The sequence below is a fragment of the Rhinatrema bivittatum genome, chromosome 9 (genome assembly GCF_901001135.1).
Source record: "Rhinatrema bivittatum chromosome 9, aRhiBiv1.1, whole genome shotgun sequence".
NCBI lineage: Eukaryota > Metazoa > Chordata > Amphibia > Gymnophiona > Rhinatrematidae > Rhinatrema > Rhinatrema bivittatum.
The window spans coordinates 150,611,987-150,638,876 of record NC_042623.1 but is presented as its reverse complement, the minus strand read 5'-3'; the positions used below and the strand labels follow the sequence as shown (position 1 = coordinate 150,638,876).

The 26,890-nt window shown below is 41.8% G+C and overlaps 1 long non-coding RNA gene across 1 annotated transcript; it reads left to right on the top strand.

Moving 5' to 3' along the window:
• Window positions 1-1,732: 1,732 nt before the first annotated feature.
• On the top strand, window positions 1,733-2,248 carry LOC115098800. The gene is made up of 3 exons (XR_003858617.1): window positions 1,733-1,871; window positions 1,960-2,025; window positions 2,128-2,248. It is a non-coding gene; the product is annotated as an uncharacterized LOC115098800 (long non-coding RNA).
• The last annotated feature ends 24,642 nt before the right edge of the window (window positions 2,249-26,890 follow it).

Genomic DNA, 26,890 nt, shown 5'->3' with positions numbered 1-26,890 from the left:
CTTCATTTCTGCTCTATTGCCTTGATTCACCAGTTACACTCTTTTTGCCTTAACCTCTACTTTTTAATCTTTTGACCTTTAACTCTGCTCTGCCGCCCTTACTCTTCAGCATGGCTGCTTCCATAACATATAAATTTGATCTTCTTCTCTGCTCTATTGCCTCCATTCAACAACATAGAAACTGCCTTGACCTAGTCCTTTAAATGCTGTCTCTCAGAGTTCTCCATCTCAGTACTTTCCTTTTCAAGCAATCATCTGATAACTTTCACACTTAAATATCCTCCCCCACAGCCTGACAAAATCACCACCACTCTGCTCATAGCTCATAGCTGGGGTAAAAGAGACTGACCTCATGCAAACAGCCATTCTTTTTCAAGCTGTTAGCGTTTTTTGAAAGGCAGCAAAGAAGTTTTAATTTGTGAAAATTGTGAAACTAATGCAATTCAATAGTTACATTTTTTGTTTCAAATACTGACATATATTTTGGATTTTGATACTGAAAACACAGGATGCCCAGACTGTCTTTTCGTCTCTTTTTTAAAGTGGAAATTATTCTCAAACTGTCTTATAGATGTTACTTTTTGCAAATCACTTTTAATTATTACAATTATTTTGATTTTTGATATTTTGATTTTTTTTTTCTGATTTTGTGCTTTGTCAATGATGATAGATAGGACAAGAAAAAGCTAAAACAATGTATTATTGTATCTCATTTTTCCTTAAAATTGAGAATATTTTCAAAAGAAAATGAGACTGGCTTGGGAAGGTGTTTTCTGAGAAAACAGATTAAAGGATAATTATAGTAATAAGATTAGATTGTGTAGAAGTCAAGGTATTAATTGTAATTACTACTCTAGATTCAGTCTAATAAACTTTAAAATAAGAATTATTGCTAATTAAATGTTTAAAATTTAAAATTCACTTCTCAAAAATAAGTGAAAAGAAAAAATAGACTTCTATGAGCGATTTATATATATGATTTATTTAGATGTTAAACTAACTTGTACAGATAGTACAAACCAGAGAACTGATGAAATTAAAAAGTTTTATTGTACTTCTCTGTCCAATTTAGCTTTAAACTTATGCAGTTTTGAGATCAGTCTAGGCCAAAGTTATTTGATGATGCAAGTAAACACTAATCTTTTTAGATTAGTCTGTATTGTTAGACGTTTTGGCTCCATGGATGAGATAAAAGAGAATGAGACTATGAGTCAAAGTTTCCTAATTATACAATGCATGATCCTTTCTGATCAGTAATAAAATGTTCTCTGCTTATAGTTAACCATAATTAGGCCATGTTGACCTGTTGACTAATAATGACATAACACATATGTTGTTGAAATAAAATGCAGAAGTGAGACTGTGATTGGTCAGTCTGAAATATTTTGTTAAATCATATCTTTGTATCTTGAAACAATATAAGCCTTGCTGTATGTAATGAATTGGGAATACCCACTGAGAGTCTGCTCAAAATATGGCCTTTTACATGTAATATTACATTTAAAATAAAATTTGGTAGCATTGTACTGGAAAAGTTTCATTTATATTCAATTTTTTGGAAAGGTCTAAAGAGTCTGAAACAGAAATGGATTCTTCAAGCAATGAGAGGCAGAAGGCAAAGTTTATAAATAAAATGTCTCTTACCAAAATGGTGGCAACAAAGAAAATTATAACATAAGTAATAGTTTTGTTGTAACTTTTATTTTTAGATATGATTTTAAAACTATTGTAAAAGTAAAAAGTACCATGAAAACATATCAGAACCAGATACATCATTGAACGCAGATGAACAGCCAGTATATAGTGAGACACCTAAAGAAAAAATGAAAAAAACCAGACGGCTTTTCTGAGAGCAAACTAAATGAAGATAAGTAAGCAATTTTACATCATAACGAGCAAACCTCCAAATATTTCTCAGGTGTATAAATGAAAATATTGCCTTGTGTTTTTACATGTCAGACTAAGAACTGAATACACCAACAAAATTTGAACTACCTTATAAACAACCTAAAGATAAACAACATAGTAAGTATTTTTTCTCTTATAGTTTTACAAGGTTATAGAATTCTTCCTAAAATATTGTAAAAGGAATAAAATGTGTGACCTCATTTTATTTTTAATTTTTAGACCGAGAAATATTACAAAACCAGATACATCGTTGAACAGAGACAACAGCCAGGATCTAGCAAGACCTCAAAAGAAAATACTAAAAGGACACACAGCTTTTCTGAGAGCATATCAAATGAAGGTGAGTAAATATAGTTTTATAAGGTTACAAAATTCTTCTTAAAATATTGTAAAAGGAATAAAATGTGTGACTCTCCCCCCCCCCACCGTTATTTTTATTATTATTTTTTAGACCAAGAAAATGCTACACGGGCAAATTTCTAAAAGAAAAGACAGCAAGATCATCACAGAGTGGGAACCACTGCACAGTGACATAATAGAGTGAGATTATGAAAGCATGACTTTTGATAATTGTACTGATGACTGTGTTTGAGAGGGAGTGGTAAATAACTGAAAAAGCACATGCAGAAAATGAATGGGTAATTTTGTGCAATTTGTGCGAAGGCGGAGAGGTGAATTACAGAAATTTAAAGGTATGCTTTATTAAAAAAATATATTAAAAAATCAAAATAATTGTAATAATTAAATGTGATTTGCAAAAAGTAACATCTCTAAAGACAGTTTGAGAGTAATCTCCACTTTGAAACCAGACGAAAGATAGTTTGGGCATTCTATGTTTTGGGTATCAAGATCCAAAATATATGTCAGTATTTGAAATAAAAAATGTAACAGGAATGAATGAAACTATGAATTATTTGTAGTTCTGAATCTCTACATTTAAAATAGCCCAAGAAATGTATCTATACAATTATCTTTAACTACAATCCCTTAGAAAAATTAGGGTGTAATACATATGGTATCATTAAGAAATATCAACAATTTGAAGTTGTTTTTTATATTTAAGTTATAATTTAAATATATTTAAGTTAAAATCATATATTTTATTACTGAATTGCATTATTTTTTATACTTTCCACAAATTAATCCTTCTTTGCTGCCTTTCAAAAAACGCTAACAGCTTGAAAAGGAATGGTTGTTTGCATGAGGTCAGTCTCCTCTACCCAGCTGTGAGCTATGAGCAGAGTGGTGGTGATTGTATGAGGCTGTGTGGGAGGGTATTTAAGTGTGAAAGTTATCAGATGATTGCCTGGAAAGAAAAGAACTGAGATGGAGAACTCTGAGAGACAGCAGATAAGGACTAGGTCAAGGCAGTTTCTATGCAGTTGAATAGAGGCAATAGAACAGAGATGATGGTCAAATTTATATGCCTCTCTTAAGTGCCACAGATCCATAAAACACACATGACAGTTATTAGTTCAAATATATATATATACTGTATATATATATATATATATATATATATATATATATATATATATATATATATTTGTGACCAGATACTGTATTTCTATCTGGGATTGCATTCACACATGACTGCTATCACATATTAGTTATCACATGTTTATTTCTACATCCAGTTGTATATGTCAGGCATGTCGACATGAATACAGCAAATAGTGGGGTGGAGACCAGTGGCGTAGCTACGGGTGGGTCTGGCTGGGCAGTGGCCCACCCACTTTCCATTCAGGCCCACCCAAATTTCTTTGCAAGACACTGCAGCCAATAAAAAGCAGGCAGCATCAGCAGGCACCCAAGGGAGAAAAAAAAATTAATAAAACCAGCTGCTGTGTTGCTGCTCCCGGTGTCCCACAGCCCCAGTAATACTTCCCTTCTTCCTGCTCCCGCGGGCCAATGGGAAACCTCCTCCCTCCTCCCTTCTTCCTGCCCCCGCAGGCCAATGGGAAACCTCCTCCCTTCTTCCTGCCCCCGCGGGTCAATTGGAAGCCTCCTCCATTCTTCTTGCCCCATGGGCCAATCAGAAGCCTCCTCCTTTCTTCCTGCCAGTGGGAGGAGGAAGCCTCTGATTGGCCAGTGGGGCAGGAAGAAGGGGGGCATCGGGCTGGGAGGAGTGGCAGTGTTCAAGCCACGGGCTGGAAGTGCTGAAATGTGGTGAGCCACAAAGAAAAGAGGCCAGCCGCGCCAGGAACCGCGATAGAGTAGGGATTCCCCAAAGCGAGCATGCAGAGGCCGGTTGCTCTGGGGAGTCTCCTCCTTCCCCCAGTGAGCGTAGCAGAACCACATTTAAAGTAAAAGTGGCACTCAGCTATGCTGATTTCAGATGGGGCAATTGGAGCTCCCAGCGGCCGTAAAAGCAGGCAGATGGGGGGCCGCGGGAGCCTCGGAATATCCCAACAGCTAGAAGAAAGGCTTGAGTGCTGTGGCATATTTTTCTAAAATAAATGTTTGCTGCTTCAGTGCGGCCGAGAAGGCAGCGACAGCACTAGGAAATCTTCCACTGCGAAATTAAAGGGGAACACAGCATTGGGGCTCTAAGCAAAGTGTGTGTGAGAGACAGAGACTGGGCAGGGAGGTGACTGGGGTGTGTGTGGGAGACAGAGACTGGGCAGGGAGGTGACTAGGGTGTGTGTGCAAGAAAGAGACTGGGCAGGGAGGTGACTGGGGTGTGTGTGCGCGAGAAAGAGACTGGGCAGGGAGGTGACTGGAGTGTATGTGAGAGACAGAGTCTGGGCAGGGAGGTGACTGGGGTGTGTGTGCGAGAAAGAGACTGGGCATGGAGGTGACTGGCGTGTGTGTGAGAGACAGAGACTGGGCATGGAGGTGACTGAGGTGTGTGTGTGAGAGACAGAGTCTGGGCAGGGAGGTGACTGGGGAGTGTGTGAGAGACAGAGACTGGGCAGGGAGGTGACTTGGTGTGTGTGTGTGAGAGACAGACTGGGCAGGGAGGTGACTGGGGTGTGTGTGGGAGACAGAGACTGGGCAAGGAGGTGACTGGGTTTTGTGTGAGAAACAGAGACTGGGAAAGTAGGTGACTGGGGTGTGTGTGAGAGACAGAGACTGGGCAGGGAGGTGACTGGGGTGTGTGAGGGAGACAGAGACTGATCGTAGGGTTTAATTGGTGTGTGTGTGCAGGGCCAGTGCTTTCATTAGGCAAATTAGGCGGTGGCCTAGGGCACCACAATTTTGGGAGGTTGCAAAGTCCCACCAGCACAAGAGGTCCTGCGACAAATCCAATACCAAAAGGAGGGGGTGCTGTGCCAGAGCTGCTGCCAATACGTAATCCAGGGGAGAGGTTGCATTACTGAAGGTTCGCCTAGGGTGCCAAATACTCTTGCACCGGCCCTGTGTGTGTGACTTGTGGGCCCTAAAGAAGAGGACCGTAAGGACAGAGCTTCAGCAGCCGCTGCTGCTCCTGGTATGTGCTTTCAAGGGAAAGGAGTAGGAGAGTTGCTGGAGAGGGTAAGTAAAGGTGGCATTTTAAGTTTATTTTTCTTGATTGACTGCCATTTTAATTATTGAGAATTATGTGATGTGTCTGCTGTTTTGAAATATTTTATTGATATTTGGACAATTTTTAATAATTTTTATGAGTTTTGTTGGATGTTATTCTGTTCATCAGCTGTTTTGAAACATAGTATGCAGAGTGGCTTTTTTTGGTTTTCCATTCCAGTTTCTATCTCCATATTTATAATGTGTGGTCTTTCTGTACTTTGGTGAAGGTCGGTTCTGTGTGTGTGCCCGAGGTGAGGTATTTTACTAGCATGTAGGCAATTGTATCAATCTTATTTGTGGATGCAGAGTGTATGTTTACATGATGATAGCTTAGTAAATGACAGGGCTGGATAGCCTTTTTCTCCTGTCTACCCAGTTATCCTCGCCTCACTGCTAAGGATACATCCCAGCTGTCAGCCAAAGGGTGTGACCACCTTCAAGACATCTCTTTATCCAGAACAGTCTTTTTTCTGTTCTTCCTTTGTAAAGAAATGGGGATGAATGTCAGGAGCCCCTGGACTCAGTAAATGTCACCATCAGAGGAAGACTAAAACTAAATAGTTGAGCCATAGGAAAAGAAAAGAAGTCTTCAGAGGTATTTATCTGTTTTATTGATACAGATTAATAAGGCATTTGCTCAATTATGGTAAATATTTTGGTACAACATTCCAGAGGGTTTTAAAACATCTCACAGAATACTGTGTTGCATGATGAGATATTTGTCTTTATAGTAGACTAGTATATGGTTCTTTGTAGGTTATGGGATACTGCCACTTGAGATCTCTTTAAGTATAATTGAAATGTTTCCATAACTATATATTAGGTTTAGCATTGGTAGCTGCTTGAAGTAATTGAATTTAAAATATTAAAAGTATAACAGCTGTAGCAGATTGTTTAGAAATCTATTGTCAGGTGTGTGTGAAAGTATTTATCAATAAGAATATGAATTCCATGGCTCAGACTTTGTTTAGTGCCCACCCATGTTAACCTTGAGCCCAGCCAAAAATTCATTTCTAGCTACGCCACTGGTGGAGACAATGGGCTGGATTTTTAAACCTACGTGTGTGGCCTACATTTGTGTGCGCTACCCGGCGCTCGCAAATGTACGCCCGATTTTATAACATGCGCGTGCAGCCGCACACATGTTATAAAATCCAGGGGCGGCGCATGCAAGGGGGTGCCCACTAGTGCATCTTGCGAGCGCCAATCCCTAGGGGAGCCCTGATGGCTTTCCTCGTTCCCTCCAGCCCCCCCCCCCCCCACCTTCCCCTCCATTTCCCTAACCCGCCCCCCAACCCTACCTAAATCTCCTCCTACCTTTATTTTGTAAGTTATGCCTGCCTCTGGCAGGTGTAACTTGTGCGCGCTGGCCAGCTGCCGGCGCGTGATCCCCCGGTTTTGCTGCTGTGCCGGAGGCCTCAGCCCCGCCCCTGGACCACCCCACCCCGCCCCTTTTTTCAAGCCCCAGGACATACGCGCGTCCTGGGGCTTTATGCATGCCACCGGGCCTTTTGAAAATAGGCCCGGCGTGCGTAGACTTTTCAAATCTGCCCCAATGAGCGCTATACTGAGTGGTAACCAACCGTGTAGCAAAAGGTACAGCGCTAAAAGCTTTAGGGTTCTTGTAAAAGTAATCAAATCAAACGGTCACTAGAGATACTTTCCAAGCATTTCCAAATTTCTTTTTTAGAAGTTTTCCACCAAACTTCTTTGAACTGCACCAAAGTTGTAAAACATCATTTTTCACCTCCAAAACACTTGATTCCACCCCAATAATGCCCTTAGACCCTACATTGGATAGCATTTTTCTTGGAATGGAGCAGGATTGGGCACTCCTGTAAAAAGGGAAAAGGTGATTTTTAATTTGAATAGGCTTAAAAGTTCAATTGGGTTTTTGCAGGAAACACATATGTCTGCAAAAGAGCATTTAAAAATGAAGAAGGGGTTTTAATCATGTATATGCAGCACACGGCTCTTCCCACAGCCGTGGCATTGTGATTTTAATACATAAATCTGTTTATTTCTAGTGGCACAAATCGATTGTTGATCCCAAGGGGCGGTATGTTATAGTTTTGGTCTCTTATTTGGTAAATTGACGATATTAGCCTCAGTTTATGGGCCCAATCACTATGATCATGCTTTTCTTTCGGGTCTTATTATTTATACTATATCCTTGGGGAAATTGTCAATTGTGTTCGGGGATGATTTCAATAGTGTGGCTGATCCCAACCTTAATCGTCAATCTAATTCTAAAGGTTTACCATTTGGGAGCGCAAAAGTTATTCCCTTCCTTTGTGATTCATTACAGGTACTTGATACATGAAGGATCTTGAATCCTTGTTTGAGGGATTTCACTCATTATGCATGCTCGGCTGATTCTAAATCCAGACTTGATTACTTGTTAGTATCTGAGTCTTTTTTTCTCACAGTTGAAGAGTTCAGCTGTTGAGCCTATGGTAGTTTCTGACCACTGTCTGGTATCCTGTGTTTTACAGAGATCTGAAAATAAGTGGGATCTTTCTAACTGGAAGATGCCAAATTGACTGATTCAAGATAAAGCCTTCAAAGCATTTCTGCCATCTAAATGGCAGGATTTTAAGATTAATAACAAACAACATCAGTCAGAGCCTATCCTGTTTTGGGAGGCAGCAAAAGTTGGGCTTGGGGGTGAGATTATTGGTTATTCCATTTGTAGAAAAAGTGAGTTAGACAGGGACATTTAGCAATTAGGTCATTGTAAACAGGAATTAAATAATCAACTCCGGAACTTTAAGACAAATTTCTTTTCTTAAGAAAAACTTTGAATGGCTGTTTGCATAAGAGAGTGACCGCTTCTTTGTTTTCTTTAAAGCATAGACTTTTTTTATGGCAATTGGTCTGGTAAGATGTGGGCTAATCTGATGAGAGGAGAACACAAGGCAGTATTTGTCTCAAGCTTGTGGGGTACTTCTGGCGAACTGGTTACTTCCACTTCTGGAATAGGTGAGGTATTTCAGACTTATTATAAGCAACTTTATACTGCTGAACAGGAAGATCTTGAAGCTAGGGCTCAGATTATGGAAAATATCTCTTTGCCAACTTTGTCCTCTGGTCATTTGGAGAGTTTGAATGCACATTGAAGGTAGCAGAGGCTGAATCTTTGATAAGGGAGTTAAAGAATTTTAAGACCCCAGGACCAGATGGACTGACCTCTTTTTTCTACAAAACATTGAATCTAGCTCTGTTATTGAGTATGAAACATTTGTTTGATGCCATGGTGGCACTAGGTGAGATGCCTGACTTGCTTCGGAAGGCACAAATAGTAGCACTTACCAATCCAGGTCAGAATCCTCAAGAGACGTCTGCATATAGGCCAGTTTCATTACTGAATGTTGATATTAAAATATATGCAAAGCTCTTGGCTAATCAGTTGGCTGATATTCTGTTGGCCTTGATTTCTGGGGGCAAGCTGGCTTTATAAAAGGTAGGTGCTCAAGTAATAATGTAAGGCATATTTTATTATTTCTTGATATATGTAAACACCAACATTTTATTGACTTTGTATTGATTGAATTTGATGCCAAAAAGGCCTTTGTCAGGAGCTCCTGGTTTTTTCTTAAATTTATTTTAGGCAAATGTGTGTTTTCAGGTTTTTTTTATCAGGCCAGTCAAGTACTGTACGCAAATCCTAGGGCTAGAATTTGGGTCAATAACAGTCTCTTTGCTCCCTTTCACCTGATTAGGGGAACCCAACAAGGATGTTCCTTATCTCTCTTATTGTTTATTTTGTCAATTGAACCCTTGGTGCATGATGATCTTCAAATGCATACAATGTTTAACAATTTCCCCTTTTTAGCTTCCTTATTGTTTGCAGATGATATTCTTCTTTTCATCCCCCATGCAAGGGGACTCCATCCTAAGATATTAGAGATATTTCAGAGGTTTAGATCTTTTTCTGGTTTTAAATTAAACTTGGAAAAGTCAGAAGCTCAAGATAACATGGGACATTTAAAGGGATCCTGGCCAGATTTACGTTGGGTGGTAGACACTCAAATATCTTGGAGTCTTTATTCATAGAGTCGCAACTAAGTAGCATCATGAGAATATCCCATCAATTATAAAGGAATTAAGAAACGTACTCTAGGATGGATGAAGTTTCTCTTATCACTTATTGGTTGGATATTTAAAATTTCTCTTTTTCCTAAATTATTGTATACTTTGCAGACAAAGCCTTTGATTTTGACTAAATGAGATCTTAAGGAGCTTCAGTACCTCTGCTCAAGATTTGTATGGAAATGAATGTAAGGCAAGGGTTTCTTTTGCTAAAGTAATAATACTTTCCTTAGAGGGTGGATGGGTTTTTCCCCAATTTAAAATACTATAACTTAGCATGTGCTCTGAGGGCTTTAGGGGATTGGCTCTTGAGTAGTAATTGTTTTGCAGATTTTAATGACTTGTATTTCTTGCTTCATGCGAGATCCAAGGATCTTCCAGATTATCTTTCTCATAATATACTGGTGAAATATATACAATTTGGATAGAAAAATGTGAAGAGAATGTTGTTACTCTCTTGGAAGCTATCTCATTGGCTACCTATCTTTGATAATCCTTGGTTTATTCCAGGGAAATCCAGCACATTTTTTACACAACTGGCTTGAGCAGGCCATGGTACTTTTAACAATTTTATTGATTATCAAAATTAATGAATCATTTCCTTCCAATATTGTCAAAAGCTCCTTGGTTTTGGGGACAGTAATATCTTGCAATATTTAGAACTGGCAAATTTCATAACAAAAGCACTGGAAATAAGGCAGTTATCCCATTCCTCTGGCCCATTTCCAAGACTACTACAAATGTTTCGTGGGAAGAAACAATCACTAACGAGTTATAGAAATCTCTTCATTCTATTAGCTCCTACAAATTGTGTGTTGTGTTAGCGGGATTAGAACATGGATTTGAGGTCTGACCTTGACGATGATGATCTTCTTTCTAGTATAGCTGATTTTTATAAAATTATTCCTTCGGTATTATTAAGGAAACAACACTTCAGGATAACACATAGGTTAGTTATTTCCCCTCATAGAGCATTTTGAATGAAACTTATATCTCCCTTGTGTTGCATAAACTGTTCTACAGGTATTGCAACTCTATGTCATAGGTTGTGGGAGTGCTAGGAAATGTATACTTCATAACTGGATTCATAGTGAGGTACCCAGTTTTGCTTTTTGGTTTTTGGAAATGTTAGACCTTTTGAATTTGGAATATAAAACTTGGAGTATAAACCGGGGTGGGGGGGGGACTGTTTTTTTTCCATGATATGGAGCCCATACATTAAGAAACGGCCTGGTTTTTTATAGGGGAGGTATGATTTTAATTCTCCTTTGTCTGTAGCTACTGTTGCTTGAAAATACTGGCTGCATCACTGCGTGTTGCTGTTTTCTCCTACTTCTAACACTTATGTTAGGAGGGGGAGGGAGGGGGGTTATGGGATGGGCCATTATTGATGGTTCTATCAAGTTGTAGATGATTATCTATTGCTGTTTTTGTTCATGTACATATTGAAAAATTGAATAAAGACATTTAAACAAACAAACAAAAAAAGCTTCGGTCCCAGAACAGATCCCTGGGGCATTCCACTATTCACCTTTTTCCATTGGGAAAATTTACCATTTAGTCCTACTCTCCATTTTCTACATTTTAACCAGTTGGCAATCCACAAAAGAAAAGTGCCACCTATCCCATCCCTTTCAATTATACACTACAGTGTGCAATTTGGTAGCTATGCTATACTCAATGGGGTAGATGCAATAAAGGCGCATAGAAAGCTGGTGCTGAACAGTCAGCGCCCGCTCTCTTAACGCATGCATGGTGCCCCAAAGGGGGGGTGCCGTGCAATATTTAAATTAGGGGGTCGCGCTGGAAGGAGCGCTAGGGTCGCTTGTGCGACCTTAGTGCCTCCTTCCTAGCGTGACCCGCCGTGGCTGCCTGTCTGCCAGTAATGAAAACGGCCCCCAAGTTTATCGGCAGCCATTTTCATTACTGGGAGACAGGCAGGTTATGAAAACCGAGCCGAGTTTATCAGTGGTCATTTTCATTACTGGCAGACTGCCAGTTATGAAAACCAACGCCGAGTTTACCGGCGTCGGTCTTCATAACTCGGCAGTCTGCCGAGTTATTTTATTTTTTAAAAAAGTACAGAAAAGCTGTTTTTTCTGCTTTTCTGTACTTCTTTTCAATGCGCTCAGCTATTAATGCCTGCTCCAGGCAGGCGTTAATATCTGAGTGATAAATGTGCATCTGAGACACACATTTATCTTTTTGCATTGGGAGTGAATGAGTAATAGGCTCATTCACATGCATTTGCATGTGATGAGCCCTATTGCATTCACTCCGCATTAGACGCACGTTAAATAGGCACTAATCCCCCTATTGCATTAGGGGATTGATTAGCGCCTATTTTACCCGTGTCTAACTGCTCATTAAGAGTGCGCTCGGCATATTGCATCGGCCCCAATATGTGTTGGATACATTTATTTTGTGTCACTTGCATAGACTTGTCCACAATTTAATCAGATTCCTAAAACAATATTACAAAACAGTAGTTTGTCCTCCATTCTAGTAAAAATTATTTTTTTTCATAATGAAGTTTAAGAACTAGTCATCAAGGTATGGGGCTCCAGCGGGGTAGACTTAGGAGTAACATCAGAAAATATTTTTTCACAGAAAGAGTTAGGGCTGAATTTAAGCATAGGCAACATAGGCATGTGCCTAGCATGCCCAAAAACCCTACTGCTCTTTGATTTCTGGAGGTGAACCCCCCACCCCAAGTCCTCTGCCTATGGAAGCCATAATATTAAATCTGAACCTGGAAAGGATGGTGGATGCATATAAAACCCCTCTCAGTGGAGGTGAAAGAGACAAAAAGAAGAAGAATTCAGAAAACCATGGGACAAGTATAGAGGCTCATTAATTGCAAAGAAATGAGGGGAAAGTCAGAGATCAACAGGGTTCTATAGCACTGAGGCAGGAAGCAAATTGAGCAGTTTAGATGGGTCCTTATCTGCTGTCATATTCTATGCTTCTGTGTTTTTCTAGTGGTGAAGAGTAGCAATAAAAGTTGCATATGTGTAAATCCCATTAGTGAAGATATTAAACAGCATCTCCAAATGTTCATAAATTTGACAGTTGAAGGTTGGCAACCCTATCCTCAAGTTTGTAAGGTTTTCCTAGAGCACCTAATACCCTTGCATTCCATGACAGCCTGGTAGTGGGTTCCAAGTTGGTGGAATGGAAAGAAATTGACTGAGATTCAACAACAAGTAATGGTAAATGGAACTCTAATTAATGGAGTATCTTAGGGATCACTTCTGGGGCCACTTCTGTTCAATATCTTTATGAACGATATTGTAGAGTAGTTAGAAGGATAAGTTTGTCTTTTTGCGGATGACACTAAGATATATAACAAAGAATAGAGTAAAGATAATGAAAAGTGATCTAAGAAAGTTGGAGCAGTGGATGAAGGTTTGGCAGCTAGATCCAATGGAAAGAAGTGCAGATTCATGCACTTGAGATGCAGAAATCCTAAGGAACTGTATGTGATGGGAGACAAGAGAGTGATGTGCACTGACTGGGAGAAAAGCCTTAGGATGATTTCTCTGATGAACTGAAGATAGCAAGAAGATAGTAAGAAGGCAGTGACTAGGGCCAGAGGGATGCCTGGCCACATAGAGAGAGGCATTACCAGCAAGGAAAAGAAAGTGATAATGCTTTTTTATAGCTCATGGGGGGGGGGGGGGGGGGCCTCACCTGGAATACTGTGTTCAGTTCCGAGGCCTGTGTCTCAAAAAGGTTAGAGATAGGATAGAATTGGACAAAGAAAGGCAATCAAAATGGTGTGGAGTTTGCACTAAGAAATGTTATGCTGGGTCAAACCAAGGTCCATCAAGCCCAGCATCCTGTCTCTCACAGTGGCCAATTTGGGTCACAAGTACCCAGAATATAGGCGTTGGAACAGGATGGTTCACATAGGCCATGGTCTGACCAGATTTTGGCAGGATTGCCTTAGAGATATAAACTCAATATTAATAAAAATTTGCACTCTCTAATTTTTTTATCCCCCTCTGTGGGTTTAAATAGGGTATGAGCAATAGCTACCGGTAGTTGCTCCTGCCGCACTGGTACAGTTCCTTGTAAGCTGAGTATGTGTACTGTTGCTACAGCCTCTGTTCCTGGCACAACTCAGATGCTATGGCAGCAGGAGGGAAGAAGGCCAGCTATTCCATGTATCAGAAGCAAATTTCTGCCTTAGGAAACCCACCCTCCTCCCAGTCTAGGCTACATTGAAAAGGGTGAATCAACATTCCCAATCAAAGCAGAAAATGTGGTTAATTTTCCAGGACCCCTCCTTTCTTTTGCCCTTCCTGATGACTTTCCATTTTTGCTCACCAATGCCATGCAGGAAAGGCTCTGGAAGTAACTGTAGGGCTCAGGGGTGGACCCTTGTCCTGGGGCAGTGGAGAACTGCTCCCTGGTAGGGACCAGGATGCACCTGCCCCCAGGGGGCAGAGCACTAGAGGAGACAGAGGCTAGGATGAGCTTCACCACTGGAAGCCCGCGGTCCCCCCCCCCCCCCCCCCCCCGGGTGGAGCCCATAGGGACCCGGGCCGCTTGGACTTAGGTAGGCCTCGCAGGGGCTCCTGGAGAGGTAGTAGACAGGCGTTCCTGGAGGAACTCATGGCTGCTGCTGGGGAGGCCGATCCATGACCTGCAGAGGAGCCAACGAGGTAAGAAGGCCTATGCGCGGGCCGGGCACAAATGGGCACGTAACAATAGCAAGACTATGTGAGTTTCAGCCAAAGGGAACACACTGTGGGTGGAAAACTGGAAGGGAAGCTAGAATCACAGGAACGGGCAAATGTTTCTGGGCTTTAGCCAGCCTGAGGGGTGTGGGGGACACTCACTGAGTGAACACATTGGCAGCAACAGAAATGTGTGTGTCTGAGAGAGAGCAAAATAATATTTTTGTGTGAAGGGTGAGGAGAGGGTGAGGAGAGCAAGAATGAGAGTGTGTTGTCAGGGGGAACATGAGGGAGATAGTGTGTGTGAGACAGTGAAGGAGAACCCTGAAGGGAAAGCAAGAATGTGGGGGAGTGAGAGGGCTGAGTAAGACTGGGAGAAAAGAGAGGCAAGGAAGGGAAGGAAACAGAACATAGGAGGAATGAAAGGGGACAGTGAGAGGAAGATGCAAGAGTTGGGGAGTGAAAGAGCAAGGGGAAAACAATAGTGTGTGAGGAAAGAAGAGAATGGAGGATGAGAAAGTGAGAGGGAATAGCAAGAATGAGGTAGGGGAAGTGTAATTTATTTATTTGATTTATTTTAACATATTTATAGACCATTTAATTGATACAATCATGCTAGGTGGTTAACAAAATAACATTAACATTAAATTAGTAAACATACAATACATCAAAACGGACATTCTATAATAAGGAAAAATAAATTGTATAAATTCACATTAAAAATAGATTCAGAAAATAAAGCTTTTTAATTGTTTGTAGAAAACCTTGATTTCATTGAATAATGCGCAAATCACGAGATGATAATGTGGAGATGGAGGAAAAGGGAAAGGAGGTAGAAGGGATGGGAGACAAAGGAATGGAAGAAAAAGAGAGAGGAAAATGGAGTGGAAGGGTAGAGCAAGTGAGAGCTGAAAATATGAGACAAGATCGTCTTGAAGAGAAAGGAGATGGAAGCTGAGAAGAAAATGAAGAAAAGAGCGTGAGCTTGGGTCCCTGATGGTGGTGGGGAAATAGCCGTAAGTGGTGGCAGCATGGTAGAAACATCTCATGGGTGGGGAGGAGGATGAGGAGTAGCACCCTCCCTCTCCTTCCCCTGCCATGTTTACTTGCAACAATGATGTGCCCAACAGAAGGGCTTACCCACATATGCCCTGAAAAAATTAGAGGGAACAATGTGGATGAACAACAAAATGATGCTTGCCATGGTCGCCATGGGTCGCTGGCACCATTTTGAAAAAATAGCAGCAGTGGGGCGCTAATTACATTTGGGTAAGGATGCCCTGATGCTCTGGGGGAGCTTTGTTTTGGGGCAATAGTGTAAGTTTTGGGGGAGGGGAGGGGGCTGGTTGCATCTGCAAATTTTGTTTTCAATGTCAGGTGTGCACCCCTAGACAGGAAAGGGAGGAGGGTTGACAGGGGAGAGAAAAAAAAGAGAAAAGGTGGAGCCAGGAGAGGAGGAGGAGGTTGGTTGGTTTGGGCCCACCCAACCAAAAAAAAAGCATTCCACTGTCCCTCACCCAGCAGATCTCAAAAAGTAGATCTGCCTGGCTAATAATGTTTTATGGACTTTTTCTCCAGGAACTTGTCCAAACCTCTTTTAAACCTGTCTATGCTAATCACCGTGACCACATTCTCTGGAAACAGATTCCACAGCGTGATTGATTTATCTGCGTCAAAAAACACTTTTTACAATTTGTTTTAAATCTGCTTATAGTTTCATGTACTGTTCCCTTGTTTTAGTATTATTTGAAAGGGTGAATAACCTTTATATGTCCATTCCACACCACTTGTTGAATCACCTTTCCCAAGTCTGAGAGAGAGCGTTTAGCTCCGGGAGTAAGATGTCGCTGGATTTTCAATAATAATTTATGCCCTGAAGAAGCCTTGTTGGCAAAACGTTGGCCAACGTCGGCAATTCATGTAAACAACACGTGGACTAGAATGGACATTATTATAAGCTTTTACATAGAAAGAAAAATTCATAAAAATCTTTTTTGCATTTGAATAAAAGAAAGGTTGGAGGTTTTTATGCCCGCTGATTGAACTGTGTAGAGTAAGTTCTTAAGCTTCATTGACTAGACTTGCTCAAGTTCTGAGGTCTTTTCCTCCTTTCCACGTGATTGCATAATCTGGTTGTGGTAACAAAAACATTTTAAATATTTGGTGGAAGTATAATCTGCCTGTTATTGAGTTCTTTATTGACGTTCACTGGCCTGTTGTGTTTGGGGTTTCTCAGGTTTAGGACCAGCCATAAGGGTAGGGGAAGATTGAGGGTGCATGGGCTGGTGGAGATTGCCATGGTTCCTCTCTCCTCACCCACTACTGGGTTGCACCTATCCTCACCATGCCATCTTTTCTCACCAGTTGTTATCCATCTTGGGCTCAGGGCCCAGAGGAAAATATTGCTGCTGACTCTGGAGAGGGGGATGCTTAGAAAGGGGCCATTTGAAGGGAGAGATCAGATGCCAAAGAGGTTTGAAGGATGGATCAGCTGGAGCAGGACTGGCTGTAGCGAATAAGAGAATGGAAATGAAAGAATGACTATGTGAGAGGAGCTAGGGGATTGAATAGGGATCAACTGGGGGGATGTGAGAGAAGGTTTACAGGGGAGGCAGGAAGTGAAAGATAGGGGATGGGGAATAAGAGTGAGGAGAGAATGGGGAGGGATGAGATGGAGGGGATGACAGAGGATCACTTGTGGGTTATAAGAAGGGCTTGGGGTTGAAAGGATCAGATAGGGGATGCAAAAAAATGCTGAAGGGGTTGAGAGAAGGGAGATGAGCCGGGCAAGTGAACAAGTCTGTAGATCTCGAGGTTTAGGACGTATAAGACAGAGTGAGGGGTCCATGTTAACTGGATGGATTGCAGGAAGAAGAACCAGAGGTGTCTGAAAGACCTCAATATTAACTGGACAAACCGGTGGACTTATCGGAAAACTGGGAAAATGGCTTGCACGAGCTTGTTTTAAAATCCACTTACATGAGCATGTAAAAGCCAACAAAGTCCTAAGGAAGTCGTGAGTATTAGCTGTGCTTGAGTAACCTCTTAAAATTAGAAGCATACATGTGTGCAGTTGGTGCATTTTAAAATATACATGTGCACATGTGTGCACTATTAAAAATGTCACTGTATCTTCGCTCACATTCCAATATGTGCAGGTATAGGTGCACATGTGCTTGTTTTAAAATTACCATCTCAGTGTTTTACATCACAAAGCAAATAAATATAACACATCATAAAAAGAAATCCCCTAATCCAGATCATTTCCCTCCCTTCTCATGAGATGGAGAAACATGCCACATTACATAGCTAAACCTAACAGCAATCCCATTCCCACCCAGGTAATACCAGAATCCACTAAAATGGTAGAACAGCTCCTCCAGCAACACCAATTCCATGCTAACCCCTAAAACCCCATTCTATCCTCTGATAGTCCCAGTTTCTCCTGAAGGAGTTCCCAAAATATGCACCAGCTTGTGATATGTTAACAAATTCCTGTTTCACACATGAAACGGTGTCATAGGTGATTAATGTTGCTTTGAAATAAAACTGATGTACATTGGACTTTTTTGTTGCATCTACAAATACACAACACAGTACAGGTAACTGAGAACTATTACCCAAATGATTATTCCTGTTTTTGAAAATTAACTTAAATCTAATACTATATCTGATCTCTTTATTCAGTTGCTGAACATGTCATCAAATAAGTGTTTTATTTTTCACTTCATATGGACATTGATACTCAAAAGTATTTAATTGTACTTTTTATAAAGACAAATCTGTAGAAATCAGAAGGCTTCAAAAGTTACATAGTCATCATTGTTTAATCAATACTGTATATATTTGTGCTGCATAAAACTGTGATATTGACATCTCCCAGAGAAATGAGTCATTTTGAATTTAAAATCTTACAAAGCATCTATAAATATAGACTAAAAGTATGAATCATGCATTTTCAAGCTTACCTTCCTAACATTTATGTAATGAACTTCTGCTTTATGTTTTGTTCCCACAAAAAAATATTAAAAACCAGAATTTGATAATTTTCCTGGCTCAACTGAGATATCCTGAGGAGAATTCTGTGCAGAAACGCTGGTCTAATTGCTAGTTCTTTCTGCAATAACCTTGTCACCAGCTCCTGTTTCCTGACTCTGTAGACCCTTTCCCAGCACGCAGAAGAACCCCTGCAAGCAAGAAAAGCAAGAGAGAAAAGAAACAAATCATTCCCTTTGTGTTCTTCTATATTTGACAGGTACCAGGGAAAGGACACTGATCCCATCCTCAGATGGATTTTACATTAGTAGCTAGCAGTCAGGATTAGAAGATTGCAGAAAAGAAGTAGCCCATTGTCCATGTAAATTGTGTTTGTCTTACAAGGTTAATATTTCAAATAATAAATAATTTAGGGAGTCATTTTCTATCAGTATCGCACGTGAAAAGTTCCTTTTCGCGTGCGATAGCTTGATAGGGGCGGAGTCAGGGCGGAGTCGGGATCAGAAGAGGAGGAGTCAGGGCGATGAGGAGGCGGACGCGGCAGTATCTTCGCTGGCGGCAATAAGGTAAGCACCATTATCGTCGCCAGTAGAACGCCCAATAGCGCCACCTTTCATGGTGGCGCTATTGGGTGTGAAAGCCGGCAGCGATTACACCGCGATGATGCGATCGCTGCCGGCTTTCGCAGGCCCGCCCCCTGCCCCTCATTACCACGGGATTCAGTGAGCTCTGTGCCATAAGAAAATCCAGGCCTTAGTGACAAAGTATGTTCAAGAAATTAAGAAGATCTATTATTAATTCACGAATTAAACGGGGTTTAATGCATGTATCGACAATGGCACATTTAGTAAGGTCCAAATGGGCTTAGAGTCAACCCAATGCCCAATAATGCAAATGCATATGCAAATGAGGCCATCATAATCAAATATGTTGTGGAGGACAAATTTGAAAGTCATTTATGCCTGTGAATAGTGATTTACAGTGTGACTGACTGAAAATTGTGCCCCATCAATATGGCAGAAAGCATGCACAATGTTCCGCAACGGACATGCTTTTAGCTGTTCTTAGAGGTGCTATTCCTGGAGGCCTGTACATAGATTGTATCCTGCAAAATAAAAGTGTATGCATCTATACACAACAAAACACAAGTGCAAATGTCCAGGGGTACTTTGTACCCATGGCAACAGTCAAAGGGAAAGTATGCAATGCATGCACTTCCTCTTTGAAACCTATTACAACATTTGTGGGTATTAAGTATCTATGGACTTAGTCTCAAAGCAGATAGTTTGAAAATTGCTCTTATAATTTGGTATTAACACTGGAAGTATTATGCAGTATTATTACCTGTGCTTGTTAACACACAGCTAACCTAATGCTGAAAATTTAACAACACTGGAGGCAATTTTCAAAGGCGTTACACGTATACATGTAACAAACTATTGTAGAAATTTTCAAAAGCCCATTTATGCACTTAAAATACACTTATGAGCATAAAACCTATTGACAATTCAATGGCATATATTGCAACAATTTTCAAAAGCCCACGTAAACAAGTAAATTGCATTTACATGTGTACAGCCCAATTTTAAGTGTGTAAATCCTTTTGAGAATTACCCCATAGAGTTTAAGAATGCCCCTTTGCTCCAAAACTCCTCCTCTGAGCCAAGTAAAGAGCCTCAGGGTCCAAGCCCCCATCTTAAATGGCAGGCTCCCCACCAGAAGTTGTTCCAATCCACCGCCTTGAAATGGTCGATCTCTCACTCTCAACTGCACCCACACTCCTGCAATCTACCCTCAAAAAGGAAAATAGCAGCCCTAGCATGCTTCTACCACTTCCGTGGGACTCGCCATAATGGAAGCTATGCAGCTGCATGGGGAATCAGTTCTTTGGAGGGGAGGGTGAGGGATGAAACACTTCAGAAGATGTGGAGGGTGGCATTGCAGGCCCAGCTCGATCAAATGTGCATACTGTGCATTTGCACGGGGTGGCACACCCAGGGGAGGTGGCGAGTTGGCGGCAGCAGGAGATGCCATGGAGCTGCTGGCAGCTGAAGAAAGACAGAGGCTGCAAGCCGCCGGTGGCTGCTGGAGAGGTCCATGTTCCGTTTGTGTGTGTGCACACCTGCACGTGCATAGCTTCTGCTTTTCCCTTCCAATCAGGAAGGCCAGTGGGCCATGGTGGAGCTCATCTCACCATGGCCTGAAGGCCTCAGGAGGCCCATGGGGCAGTGGTAGAGTTCATTCCATCACGGCCCGAAGACATTAGGAGGCCATGTGTGTATATGTATGAGTGACTAAGAGCATGTGTGTGTCTGAGAGCTTGTGCGTTTGTGCATGTGTATGTGTCTGTGTGAGAGCCTATGTGTTTGTGTCTGCGTGAGATCCTGTGTGTTTGTTTGTGTGCCTGTGAAAGCCCATGTGTCACATATAGGCTCTCAGAGGCACACACACACATGGGGGCAGATTTTTAATCCTACGCGTGTGGGGTACATTTGTGCACGCTACCCGGCGCGCACAAATGTACACCCGATTTTATAACATGCATGCGCTGCTGCGCACATGTTATAAAATCCGGGGTCAGCGCATGCAAGAGGGTGCACACTTGTGCACCTTGCGTGCGCCAAGCCCTATGGAGCCCCGATGGCTTTCCTCGTTCTCTCCAAGGCCGCTCCGAAATGAGAGCGGCCTTGGAGGGAACTTTTCTTTTGCTCCCCCCCACCTTCCCCTCCCTTCCCCTATCTAACCCACCCCCCAGCCCTACCTAAATCCCCCCACCTTATTTTATTTTTTACGCCTGACTCTTGCAGCTGCTGGTGCGCCAACCTCCGGCACAGCCGCTGTGCCGGAGGCCTCTGTCCTACCCCGGACCGCCCCCGGATCGGCGCCATGCCCACACCCCTGCCCCGCCCCTTTTTCAAAGCCCCAGGACATACGCGAGTCCTGGGGCTTGCGCTTGCCGCCGAACCTATGCAAAATAGGCTCAGCGCGCGCAGGGGCAGGTTTTCGGGGTTACACGCGTAACCCTTTGAAATCCTACCCCACAATGTATGTGTGAGGGAGAGGGAGCCTGTGTATGTTAAAGAGGGAATGAGTGAGAGAATGAATATGTTGTTGTGTGTGTATGTGAGAAAGAAGATAAAATTTGGGCATCGTTACTTCCCCCAATCCACGACAATCTCAGGGTGTCTGGAAATCAGAAGATCACAGGTATGGAGAGCAGGAAATTTTTATAATCCTTATTAGTTTTAATTATTGGGTGTAATTTGATAAATTTGTTCTTTCGAAATATTTATTTTTTGGGAGGGAGGGGAATACAACATTTTTTAATTATTGGATTTTTTATCATCAGATGTTTTGAAATATTTTATTGGTGTTTGTGAAATTTTGTATATTCTATTAATTAACTGTTTGAAATATTTATTCTTTTTATGAATATGATTTTTCTATTATGATTGTTTTCTATTTCTTGATTTTATTATTTAATGTTTTTATGAAGATTGGTAATGTTCCTGTTTTTCCATTGTTGCTCTGCATGTAGCGGCTGGCTTGTTGTGGGTTCCAGTTCAGTTCTTCTCAGCAGGTTTCTGTTTATACTTTCTGATCTCTTTATTCTGTATTTGGTGAGGGTCTGTCTGTGTTCTGCATATGTGAGCGAGGTGAGTTATTTTGCTAGCATGTAATTTCTCTGTAGGGATCAAACACAGCCTGGTTTTCTAATAAGAGTTTTATTGGTGTTCTAGGGTCTGGTGTAATGTGTACAGTGCTGCCTTTTCATAGATAAGGTTGTTAGGGTTGTTTTGGTATGGGAGGTTTACTATATTGTAATGGTAATTCTGTTTGCTCATGGCTTTCTGAGGGCCAAGCTCACACTTAATACCCATTACTAAAAGTCTAAATCCATAGGAGTTCCAAGTGTCTTTTTTGTGGAGTTTTCTGGTTTGGAGTGGAATGAAATATAATATGCATTTATTTATTTTATATAGCTATTTATATATTTATTTATTTTGCTTTAAATACCAATATTCTGAATCAATCATACCGGTTCACAACATGAAAATAAATCACATTAAAACATTCATAAATAGCATAAAAAGATAATATCTAATGCATATAAAGCTAAAATAATATATGTTGTGTTATTTTTGCTTCAGCAGACTGTACATTTGAATGTTCTTTTTTATGTAAAATTTATTATAAATGCATAATTGAATTATGTGTGTCTGTAAAGGATGTGTGGGGTGTGGGGTGGTGTGTGTATAAGGCTGTAAGTTTGCCTAGGGTACCTAATACCCTTCCCTATCCATCGGTTCTGGGGTGGGGTGTCAGTTTTTAAAAATATAGATTGCAGGACAGAGCTGGGCTTTATTTGATGGGCCCGGGACAGACACTAAATGAATCGGGGCGGGGGGGGGAGGAGTGCAGCACAGTCATTTTTCACACAGGGCAGCAATAAAAGCTAGCACTGGCCCTGGGTGGCAGAGAGACCATGCATTTTGTGTTAAACACCTGTTTAACATAAACATTTGAACTGGCAGATAACAAGCATTACTTGCCCATTGCATTGACTCACAGTACATAGACGCCTAAGTGCACTACATGTTTAAATAGGTGAAAAGTGATCTTAGAAGTTTGAAAACAGGTATACAATAAAAGATGCTTACTTCCTCTTCTTTAAAATAAAAGGATACATTTTCAAATGCTTAATTGGGAACTATGAGGATAAAAAAAAATGGGATTTACCCAGGTAGCATGGCTGAGTCCCACGTGGATTTTCAGCTAACAGTGCACACCTAGGTTCATAAAGTGTGCACTTTCATCTTTAGTAAATAGAGGCATATCTGGGGTCGGGGAACATACATGTGTACAATGAAGTAGAGTATGCATATATTTTGCACCATCGTTTTGGATGCTGTAAGGGTAGGCATGTACTGTTGCTGCATAGCATGCTGACATTCGAATACAAACTTTGCACTCTTTTAATATCTCTTCCCTGTCTGTCTGTCAGTCAGTCAGCAGAGGGGGTGGCATGTCAGGCTCTCACTCTACCAGACCTCTGCCCAGGGCTCTCAATTATTTTCCCTCTGCTTAGCTTTACTGTCATCAGTCTGTCTTCCTCTCTGAGCTGTCTGCTGGGTCCTTTCTAATTCCTACCTGCTGGTCCAGGCACAGTAGGTCTTAGCAGCTCTAAACAGATTATGTCCAGCAGCCCGCAGAGCTCAGGAATCTCCAGGGAGCTAACAGCTTCAGATCACCCTGACTTCAGCATTCTGCTTTGCGTCACCTGTCTGAATCTAAAGTCAGAACCTACGCAGAGAGAGGGGATACAACGGTGAGATTTTCTGACTCATCCTCTATTGAAAAGGAAGGAAGACAGCAAATGTGAATGAAGGAAATTTCTTTCCAGTCATGCAGCATTCTGCCACAGCTTAGAACAAGGTTCCCTATTACCTGAAAAAGAAAATGAGCTGGATCTCTGCATAGGCAGCCAGATGGTAGCTCAGAGAGTGTTAACCCATTCATATTCGAGGAACATATGTTATCCAGTATTCAGTTGCTGTCACTCTGCATTCAGTTTCTGTTTTTAATACATTTTTATAGTTCTAAAATCATCCAGAGCAAATGACTTCCAAAAGCAAAGACCCTATAATCTCCTAATTATTCATGAGGTTCACAGATTTTCCCTCATTCTCCTGGAGACTGCATATACACAGTGGATCATCCTTTTCCCAGCTTGAGAAGGATGCATGAGATTTCTTTACGGAAGACAAAATTCATTATCAATCTGAAGCTAGAATTACTAGTCAGAGCCAGATTACCCTGAGCCACTCCTGGTTTTGCCTCATTACCTGCTGGGGCTGTGCATTCTTTCAACCTGTTTTCAGAGGTTTATGCACATGAATTCTTTAAGCGCGTAAAATCCGATGATATGTATGCAAGTAAAACTTACTTGCATAAAGTTCCATTCTGTGTGTAAATAATGTAGATTTGCATGCGTTACTTCCAAAATAAAAACAAACTGAACCAAAACTTTTTGGCTGGACCTCTCTATTTCAGGCACAGATTTCTAATTCTGATTTCCTGAAGACAAGCAAGACTGCAAGTCCATTTTTGCAGAGAGATACAAGTTCAAAGCCGGCACTTACAGTGGGTCCGATGCAATACAGTGCGCTCAGCCGAGCGCACTCTTTAACGCGCTGTCGGACGTGGGTTAAATAGGCGCTAATCCACCTCATTGCAATAGGGGGATTAGCGCCTATTTAACGTGCATCCAACGCGGAGTGAATGAATTAGCGCTCATCACATGCAAATGCATGTGAGTGGGGCTATTACTCATTCACGCCAATGCAAAAAAATAAATGTGCGTCTCAGATGCACATTTATCGCTCAGCTATTAATGCCTACCTGGAGCAGGCGTTAATAGCTGAGCGCACTGAAAAAATGTACAGAAAAGCAGAAAAAACTGCTTTTCTGTACTTTTTTAAAAGTTAAAAAAAAAAGAAAAAAAAAAACTTCTGCGGGCCACTTTGAAGACCGCGTCGGTTCATAACCAGCCGGCTGCAGTAATGAAAATGACACCGATAAACTCGGCGTAGGTTTTCATAACTGGCTGACTGCGGTTATGAAAACCAACGCCGAGTTTATCGGCATCGGTGTTCATAACCAGCAGACCGCCGGTAACCGCGGGGTCACGTTAGCAAGGAGGTGCTAAGGTCGCGCCATGCGTGCGTTAAAAAAGCGGGCGCTGAAAATTCAGCGCCCGCTTTCCACGAATAATATTGCATTGGCCCCAGTGTTTGTTCCAGATGCAAAGTATAATCCCTACAGAAAGTCCCACTGTGCACGAAGCCTCTTTGTCACCATCCCTAAACCACAAACAAGCCAACCTTTGGATATGAGGTTAGGTTTCCAAAGTGTACATATCAGGACACACTATTTATTAAACTGCAGCTACAGTTAGCACAGAAACACCTGTGGGAATTATTCTGAGAGAGAGAGAGAGACACAGAAACCAAAGGAAGCAGTTTGATTATATAGGGAGAAGAGGGCTGAAACACAAAGAAAACAGCCTACAGCATAAACAGCTTCAGGTTATAGCACGGAAAGAAGCAGACTGCAGTATAGGCAAAGGGGTGAATTTTCAAAAGATTATATGCCAAAATAAAAAAGCATACACGCACGTATGTGAAGCATCTGCGCATATTCCATATTTTATAAAAGATCACATATGGGTATACTTACATTTTCATGAATAAAAGTACACACAAAAAATGGACATGTTAGGGGCATGTCAGAGTATGGTTTACACATACATGTGTAAGTTGCTATTTTAAAGCGATTTACATGTGAATGTCATCAAATCTGTGCGAGTAGATTTACTACTGCATATTTATACACACAGGTTCAAGCTTTCATGTTTGGCAGGCTGGATTCTCCAAGTGAGTGGACATGGCAGCAGGCTAGAGGGTGTGAATGAGTGTACCTGGGACAGACTGGGCCAAACTGGGGAGTAACTGGGACAGCCTGGGCTATACTGGTGACTGTGAGTGAGTGCACCTGAGATAAACTGAGCCATACCTTGTGTGGGTGTGGGGGGGGGGGGGGGGGATGTACCTGAGATAAACTGAGGCATACTGGGTGTAGGGAATGAGTGGTATAGATTCTAACTTAAAAATGACTGGGTCTGGAGATAGGCAGTAGCGTAGTCAGGCGAAGCGGAGGTCTGGGTCTGGAGATGATCAATGGCAAAGTCAGGTGAAGCAAAGTCAAAGTCCGTGTAGTCAGTCCGATGCATAAGCATCGCAGGGACGAAGAGACAGAAACCAGGAACAGAGGAACAGGAACGCGGGGATGAGACAAATCTCTAGGAAGCAATGAGTACTCGATCAGCGAGGAGACCTGTTGCAAAGGCAACGCTAGGAGCGGAGCCTGAGCTTAAATATGGTAGGTAAATAAGGGAGGAGGAATAGCCTAGTGGTTAGAGCACTGGACTATGAACCAGGAGACCAAGGTTCAAGTCCCGCTGTCACTCCTTGTGACCTTGGGCAAGTCACTTTACCCTACATTGCCTCAGGTACAAAAACTTAGATTGTAAGCCCTCTGGGGATAGAGAAATACCTACAGTACCTGAATGTAAACCGGTGTGATATCTCAATTGAGATGAATGTCGGTATATAAAAATAATAAATAAATAAATAAAAGATAGGTTGATATCATCATCCGGGGCCGCGGCTAGTTCCCGCCGCGGTCCCTACTTAAGAATCAATGTTGTGCACATGCATGCCTGGGGAGGGGCGTGGCACGTGTGTGCACAACATTGAGTAACAGCGTCTCTCTGTGGGCCACATAGAGAGGCCTGACAAGAAGTGGAAGCAGGACCAGGAACGCCGGGGACTGTGGCAGAGCCGGAGGCACCGGGGAGGTCCAAGGATAGAGCTGACGGCCCACCGCCACCAGCAAGGAGGAACCAGAGGCCGGAGTCACTGCAGAAAGGTGAGGGGGCCGTGCCGCGGGTCTGTCACGGATAGCACGCGTAACAGAGAGCATCTGTTTAATGGAAGAAGCATGTGTGTGTGTGTGTTTTTGTATGAGAGAGGGAGTCCATTTAATGGAGTATTTGTATGTCTGTGTTTGTGTGAGAAAAGGAGCCTAAGTAATGGAAGGAGCATGTGTGGGTGTGTATGTAAGAGGGAGCCTATGTA